The 8,256-nt window shown below is 42.9% G+C and overlaps 1 long non-coding RNA gene across 1 annotated transcript; it reads left to right on the top strand.

Moving 5' to 3' along the window:
- The first annotated feature begins 119 nt into the window (after positions 1-119).
- Positions 120-4,044, top strand: LOC107210816. Its single transcript, XR_001524023.3, has 2 exons — positions 120-1,077; positions 1,669-4,044. It is a non-coding gene; the product is annotated as an uncharacterized LOC107210816 (long non-coding RNA).
- Positions 4,045-8,256: the final 4,212 nt, after the last annotated feature.

The raw sequence follows: 8,256 nt of genomic DNA, 5'->3' as shown, positions 1-8,256 counted from the left end.
GCGGCTGTCAGCGGGCGCGGGGCGGCGGCGGGCGCCGAGCGAGGGCAGCCCGCGCCCCTGGCGGCGAGGCGCTCCCGGCCCAGCCCAGCCCGGCCCAGCCCCGCCGCGGCCGCGCCGCCCTCACACGCCCGCCCGCCGGGCCGCGGCGGGAGAGGAGAGGCGTGAGGGGCGCGCCCGAGCCGTGTGCACCCCCGGGCCGGTGAGGGCCCTGTGGCAGCCCCGCAGCTCCCCTCACGGTGCGTGCGGTGTGTATGGCAGCCGTACGGGGAGCGGCTGAGGTCATTGGTCAGCCTGGAGGAGAATGAGGGGAGACCTCATCGCAGTCTGCAGCTTCCTCACGATGAGATGCAGAGCAGCAGACGCTGATCTCTGTGGTTAGCGGTGATAGGACCCGTGGGAGTGGCCGGAGGTTGTGTCAGGGGAGGTTTAGGTAGGATGTCAGGAAACCTTCGTCCAGAGGGTGGTTGGACACTGGAACAGCTTCCCAGGGAAGTGGTCACAGCACCAGCCCGAGAGAGTTCAAGAAGCGTTCGGACAACGCTCTCAGGCTCATGGTGCGACCCTTGGGGGTGTCCTGTGCAGGGCCAGGAGTTGGACTCTATGATCCTCGTGGGTCTCTTCCAATTCAGCATACTCCGTGAAAATCACTCCCCTCCCGCTGGGCGTTGGTAAGGGCAACCTGCCCGGGCACGGGCTGGCACGTCGGAGCCAGGCTGGTTGATGACCTGTGAGGAGAGCGGCGGGCAGGCAGGAGGCCGCTCCAGAGTCAGCGGGACAGCTTGCAGCGGTCGAGACCGAGCGTCAAAGAAAGAGCAGCACCAGCTCCTTGATGTGCCCGTCTGCAGCTGAGGGTCATATATATGTGGGTATTTGTCACGTCCAGTGTTCATGGACAATATTCAGGAACTGTTATTACGTGATGAAACTATCCTCCTGCAGAGACTTCTTTAAGAAAAGCCCTTCCCATCTGTTTTTAAGCAGCAGACTATTTTGTCTCTGACTGTTGTTAAATTTATTTGCATGACATGAAGTCTGTGATTTAAATATAGACCAATGGATACCTACATGCCCACAAAGGTAGGGAAGGATTTTAAGGAGCATTTACATCAGACAGTGTGACATAAAATGAATTTTCCTGCTTATCCTTACTCATTTATGATGTGTGGGCATGACATAAATGCCCAAGAGGAAGGAATCCTCAGCTTTTGTTGTTCAGAATTAAAAACAGACTAGAAGATCTCTTGTAGTTAACTTGTATCATCTATATGACTCAGAAAATACAATTTCCAGGCAGCATGGGTATCTCTGCCCCAAGTGTTGAGACCAAACAGCTGCTTAGGGTTGTTGCCCACTGCTGTCACTGGACTCTGATCAACCTCCTGCTAAAGCCCTTTTCTGCATGCTAGCTGGGGTCTGCAGTGTTAATGCTTCACAGGCACAATGCCATCTGGAGTACTGACAAAGCCTTTGGGAGAACAAGATAAATCCTTGCTGAGGAGCTCAGACTGTATTCTGGACAGCAAAAAGGAAACTATATGGGTGTCATAATGATTTTCTGGGCTGCTTTTAAACATTTTATTTTGAACAATTCAAATTCTAAATATTCTCTTAGTTTTAATAGAAGTGTGTACAACTGGGGGTTTTTAACTTGTCTGTCTTTTATTGTAGGTGTGATTTTGTTTGATGTTTTGGAGGATACAGACGTGCGTATTCAGTCAAAAAAGTGAAGGATGCTGTATTTTTTCACCAGACACTTGCAGCTACATGACCTGAGACATATCTTGTGGTGAGATTGGGAAATCTTTGAATGCTGAGGACCTTCCTGTGTCCATGTCTGGTCCTGGTCTATGTGACTCTGGAAGCAAGAATTCAGCTTCAGGCAGTGCCACTGTAGAAGTGCTAAGTGCAGAGGTGCGCAGTCTTGCCAGGAGCATCTTTCCCATTGGTCATGGAAGGTACCAGCTGGCACAAGTGAATGCACTGTGGCACTAGGTCTGGTTTGAATGAAACAGGAAATAAATCACACATGGTAATAAAGCAAACAATACTGTAAGTAGATTCCAGATGATGGAGAAGCTCAGAGAAGAAAAAGAGTGAGGTGAATGAAATGTCTGCTCTGAAATGGCTGCTCAAGTCCAAGACTGAAACTCCAGTCTCACTTGCTGCCTGTATTTAACATCTGAAAAATCTTACATCGGTGAATCTATTGCCAGGCTTTTTTCCACTATGAGCACAATCTTTTGAAGATTTAATCACTAGTAAAAAAAATCTCTTTCCTCTGTTGTAATGCAGAGGAGAAAGTAAAGAAATCCATGCAGCAGGAAAGAGTCTGGAACACATGGCAAGATGTTTTACTTGTATCACAGTATTTTTCACTTATTATAGTGCCTTTGATCCAATGGCCTTGCAGTATTTTATGAGTTACGAGTGATCTTTGATCTTTTGTTTCCCTATGCTGATGAAAAAGGCTTTGCTTTATTTTTTTTTTCTGCCAGAGTAAACTGATTCACTGAGATTATGCTCAAACTGTAAAGTCAGAAACAAAGCCAGCTCAGGTCACTGCACTCCCCCTCAGTGCCTTCTTTCAGACCTGTATCACCTTTGTGCCAACCCTTCCAAAAGGGGACAGAGTCCAAAAAATGGTGATTAGAAATCACAAGTTGTCATTGTGATTGTATGGTAGAAATTGTAAAGACCTCGATAACAGGAGGATGAACACAGGATAAATAGACAGGCTACTTTATTAAACCCTTTGAAGCACAGTGGATTATGTTTGCACATAATACACCTGCTGTGGTGCTGAGGACTAAGATCTGTCTTTGTTAACATGCCATCCAAATTTCATCAGGAACATATTTTTCATTAAAATGCTTCAACGGAGCTGGTCTCTGAGGCATCTGGCTAGCGGTGGATAAAATCCTTGCCATTAAAGTTGGTCTCCCTGGAGAGCGAGAAGCTAACAACAGAAGGGACGGGAGAACAAGGGAGCAGACGAGTACCCATTTAGCCCACAGCCAAAACGTTGAGATCTAAATTAAGTTAGACACTGAAGGATACAAAGAGAGAGTAACCTTTAATTGCTGATCTCTAGCACCAGCTGCCGGCGTGATAAGCAAGCGGGGAGTGCAGACAGATCCCACCTGCGCACAGATCCCAGGTAGCTGCTGGGCTGAGGCAGCCCGTGTGGCTGAAATGTTGAAGGCAGCCATGGCAGGAAGGTCAGACAGGAAAATCTTCATGGCCTGTAAAATTGGGATTATGTGTTTTCCAGCTGCTGGCAGCTGTGCAGAAATCACTTGCACGTGTGGTGATGGGTGGTGCCAGAGGCTGTGGGCAGCTGCCTCTACTTAGCAAGGCCAGAGCAGCCACCTTGACTGCAGCCGGGAGCTGAAACCGGTCTGCTTGACTTTACAGATTGAGGGTACTTACGTGAAGGGCACAATCACCAGATTGGCTGTGTTGGTGGTTTTCAGTGGACATAAGGTGGTGTGTTGGTTTCTGGCTGTATCCCCACTGCCGGCACAGTTGGGCTGGGAAGAAAATGTCTTTTTTTTTAAGTTGGCGTAAAAACAAGATCATATAGTAGCACATATTGTCCAGAGACCACCAGGTGTGAAAGCAGAATTGCTGGCTACTAAATTCCCTCTCTGCTCTGTGTAGTGAGGAGAGATGTGACATTGTGTGTGATTTTTATCTGTGCAAAATATGCTAAAAGCCTTCACTTGCTGGTATTAAATTGACCTCAAGCTTCCTAGCGGGAGTAGTAATAATAAGCAGGCAAGCCAGAGAAATCTGTTTGCCCTCATCCACACTGGCAAAGGAGATTTAATTGTGAAACCTCCAAAGCAGTGCTGGCTGGGATACAAGAGAGTCATCTGTTACAGTGAATCAAGGTAAAGGCCAAAATGGTAATAAAAATATTTGGTGGTTTGGGGGGAAAATTCAAAAAGCTGGAAAGAGTGAAAAACTGAAACATGGCCTTTTGGAAACAGTATCTCTGCATTGTTCAAGAATCTTTCTCAAAAAAAAAAAAAAAAAAAAAAAGAGAGAGAGAAAGGTTGCACTGTAGTCGAGGTTGGATAACTGACAAGAATATGAATAATTTAATGATGAAAGGCTTAAATTAATTTAAATTTAATAAAATATTATTTTAATAAAATAAGCACATAAATTAATAAAAATAAGCAGGAAAAAACTGCTAAAATTGTCAGAAATAGTTCAAAATCAGAAGCGTAAAACTAGTAAAGAATGTAAAAGATATGAGATTTGTAATCAGCAATGCTGAGTGGCAAAGATGTCTCATTTTAATATAAATTTGAAACGAAAGGATGGTTGTTATTCTACTGGTATATGAAAAATTTTACTTATCAAGTGGATTGCAAAGGAAACACTGATGTTCAATAAATATTTCTGTTCTGGGGTAGAAAACAGACAATAAAGCCATGTTCCAGATTGGTATTAAAATACTTCCTGTACCAATGCAAGCCTGAGAATGTAAAATAAGAGTAGCTCCAGTTAAAGAACTTAAAATCAGCAGCTCTGGATAAACTTCCATCCATCAGTTTTGAATATTATTTCCCCAAAAAGTTGGTCTGGAGATGCTGTGAAGGTTTCAGACCACTGGATGAATTACCAGGCACGGGTTTTCATTGATTTGGCAGGTTAGTAAAGAGAGAACAGCCCTGATTCTAGAAATAGAGATGGAAAAGCTGATAATAAAAGGGAGAGTACCATTACCAATATCACTTGACTGAAGTTGGTGGAAAATGTATTTTAGATAAATTTACAAGTTTGGCTAGTAAAGGAAGTAATGGTATAATGTAATAATACTTAACGTTTCCATAGAATATTTGGATTGGGGTAAGACCTAATATTTCCATGAAGGATGCTTGTGCAGAATTAGCACATTATGCTTTAAAAGGATTAGGTGTTGATGAATTGATTTCAGAATGTCCTTATAATGTGAAATTTTCATGGAGGATGTATTAACCTAAAGGATTAAAAACAGGCTTTTTAGGCTTTAGCAATTTAACTTTTTTCAGAGACCTAAAAGATGTAACATCATCACTGCCCAAGTTTTCAGATAACAAACAGACTGGGAGAATGTTCAGTGATAATGACTTGTCTTCAGAATTGACCAATTTCTGAGTAATACAATACCAACACTACCTGTTTTAATATAGCTCCTGTAAAATGACACATCTGGGAACAAAGACTGTAGAACTTTGTAGGATGCGTGGCTCCCTCCCGGGGAGTCATTACAAAGATCTAGAGATCAGACTGAGTTGTTAGCTAATCTTGAGCTCCCACTGTCACATCCTTGAATTTGTGCTGCTGCCCACAGGTTTGGAGCAGAGAAGGGTGTCACCTTACTTTGACAAGTCTGAGCTATGTGTATGGGAAGTGAACTGAGCACAAGCACAGGTTTGAGCCTGTGTTTCACAGTGCAGGAATGCCCTCTGTGGGCATGGCTGGGGGTATAAAAACCAGGCCAACAAATTACCTCTACAGTTAACACTTTTACTGTAGCCTTCCTTGGCCTAGTGCTGGTGTTCACAATTTATATGAACAATTTAGGGGGCCTATTAGGTAACTATGGAAAGCCTTTGGAAGAGCAGAAAAAAGAACAAGGTGGGCAAAAATACTCCAAATGATCAATGTTTAGGAAACTGTTATATTCCAGGAGACTGGGCATGACAGGAACTCATGCTTCATAAAGCACTTATTCAATATTAGGTCTAGTGGCTAGAAGACAAAGCTAAACACATTCTGATTGTGTACACGCAAACCATTTTTCCAACAGGTAATAGTTACTGGAATAATTGGCCAAGGGCTGCAGTGGGATTTCCCCAAAAATGCAATCTCTAGTTGTTCCTAAAGAGGAATTCTGCCTCAAACGCAAATTAAATAAGGGAAGTCCTACAGTTTCTGTTACCCAAGAGGTCAAGCTAGATGATAATTCTCTTCTGGCCTTGTAACTTATAAATAGATTAGAGTCCTGGTGGAAAAAAAGAATTATCCTAATCTTGGACTTTCCCAAAACACTGTGGATAAAACAGTAAGAATTCAGAAAGACCAGAAACAGTCACTTTCCAACAGTTGTGCCTAGTTTGATGTTTCCAAACTAGGAAAAGACCAAAACATTTTGACTTTCACTCCAGAATGTGTTCTAAGCTCTTCCTTCTCCCTGCCAGAGCTCTACCATATCCAATACACCCATTTCCAGACCTGCTAACTAGTCAACATTTGATAATCACAACAAAGCCTGTGTTTGAAGTCAGTGGGAGTTTTGCCATTCTTATCTAATGGGTGGATCAAACCAGATCTTTGCAATTTAGGGACACACCTCAAATTCCCTGTCCAATGCTAAGTTGAAACTCAGGAGAATTATGCCACACACACACAGCTGCTGAGCCTGGCTGAAACAACAGATGTTTCCCATATACCATGTCCAACGCTCTTATATTTAGGCAACATTTAGAAAGAAATCTACCTACATGATATGAGTCACTAAACAGCCACAGTAAAAATGCCACACCAGCAACACAAAAGTATTCTGTGCAACTGTGCTTTTTTTGTTCTTCTAAAAAGACAGTGCATCACACAAAATGTATCCTCCTGCAATTTTTTTTTATTTTTTAATTTTTTTTTAAAAGGAAATAACTCCTGTCTTTTAGTTTCTGGAAGTGTTCTGCATGTATGAAGCAAGTGACACAGGAGCATTGATTTGACCTTTCGCTTGAAAAATACAGTGAAATAGCATTTAGATTAGATCCCCCACCTTTACAACTTCTTGAGATAAAGCTGATGATAATAGAAGTACGTAAAACACTTGGAACCGTATTCCAGTGCAAAAAGTCTAGTCTGAGCCTTGTGGTCAGAGCAGGACTAGATTCACACCAACTATTCCACCAGTACCAGCCCCTTTGACCTTGAACTTGCTGTCCATTTCTGCTGTAAGCATGGCAGAGCAGGGGTTAATACGCTCTTTCATCAGTAGAAAACTTGAAGTCACAGCATTCAGAGTCTGATGGGAAAGTGGGAGACCCCAGATCCTACCTGGTCTTTCGTGTGTAGCAGGGATATGAAGCAGTGTGGTTTCTGTCAGGCCTGCCTCTCCATGAGCATGTGCTAACTAGCAGGCTGTGGGGTTTTCTGAAACTTAAGATGTCTCAGTCACTCCTGGAATTTTTGTTTTGATGTGTGTTTTTGGTGGTGGGGGTTTTTTTGTTGCTTTTTTTTTGGGGGGGGGGGGGGGAGTAATACCTTAACTCTAAACCACAAAGAAAAATTACTCTCAAGCTTGCTGGACAGGACAGCCACCTGGGAGGTGTCTGGGAGGACAGATACTTGGACTTCTGCTCCAATAGAAGTATTTAAACAGATACTTAAAATACAGACAAATGTTGCCAAGAGACATATCTAGAATATTCTCTCAGCATGAATACTTGTAGGTTATTCTTCAGAGAACAAAATGATAGTTGAAGTGTTCCCAGCAGGTGACTTGGAACTATAGGGTCTTGCATTTTACAGGAATGCCTGAAGGGCTAAGAGTTAAGATGAAATGGGAACTGCTAGAATAGGAGAAGGAACATAGTGGTCCTATTTCTCAATCCAACTCAACAGAAAATATACTGGTGAGGGAGCTCCTCCCAGAGAAAATGATGATTCCTTATCAAATCCACAAACAATTTTGAACTGCCTTTTCAGTATGTGTTTTCAAAGAACTGTCCAGCTGCAGATGAGTGCTTCCCAGGAACTCATCTGCTCTTCAGGAAGCAGGAACTTCTACTGTTGGCAACAGGCTCCTACTGTCTCCCACTACTGTACTCATGAATTCAGGGGCAATACTTGCCCTAATTTTAGAAGCACAGTCAGGCTCTTTGGACAAACCATAGAAGTTCTGGTTAGAAGAACTGAACATCAAAGAGTTCAGTTAATCAATATGCACCCACCAATGATTATGAAAGATAAATTTCTGAAAACTTCCAAATGCACATCCACATGTAGTTTTCAGAAGAAAAAAAATTTGCAATTCAGAAATATGGTCTAGATTAGATCTGTGTTTCCATAGGCTGAATATAATTTTCCTGAAAACAAAGGCAAAGGAAACAGAAAAAATGTACAAATTCCTGAGGAGTGTTTTCCTGTCTGAGGTATAAAAAGGCCCATGTTTCCAAATGAAAAACATAATCATCATTTAAGACTGCTCCATAAAAAGACAAGCACTATTTATATAGGCAGCCCTGGCAAAAT

Source organism: Parus major, chromosome 1 (genome assembly GCF_001522545.3).
Source record: "Parus major isolate Abel chromosome 1, Parus_major1.1, whole genome shotgun sequence".
In the NCBI taxonomy this organism is placed as follows: Eukaryota; Metazoa; Chordata; class Aves; order Passeriformes; family Paridae; genus Parus; species Parus major.
This window is presented reverse-complemented; position numbering and strand designations above follow the sequence as displayed.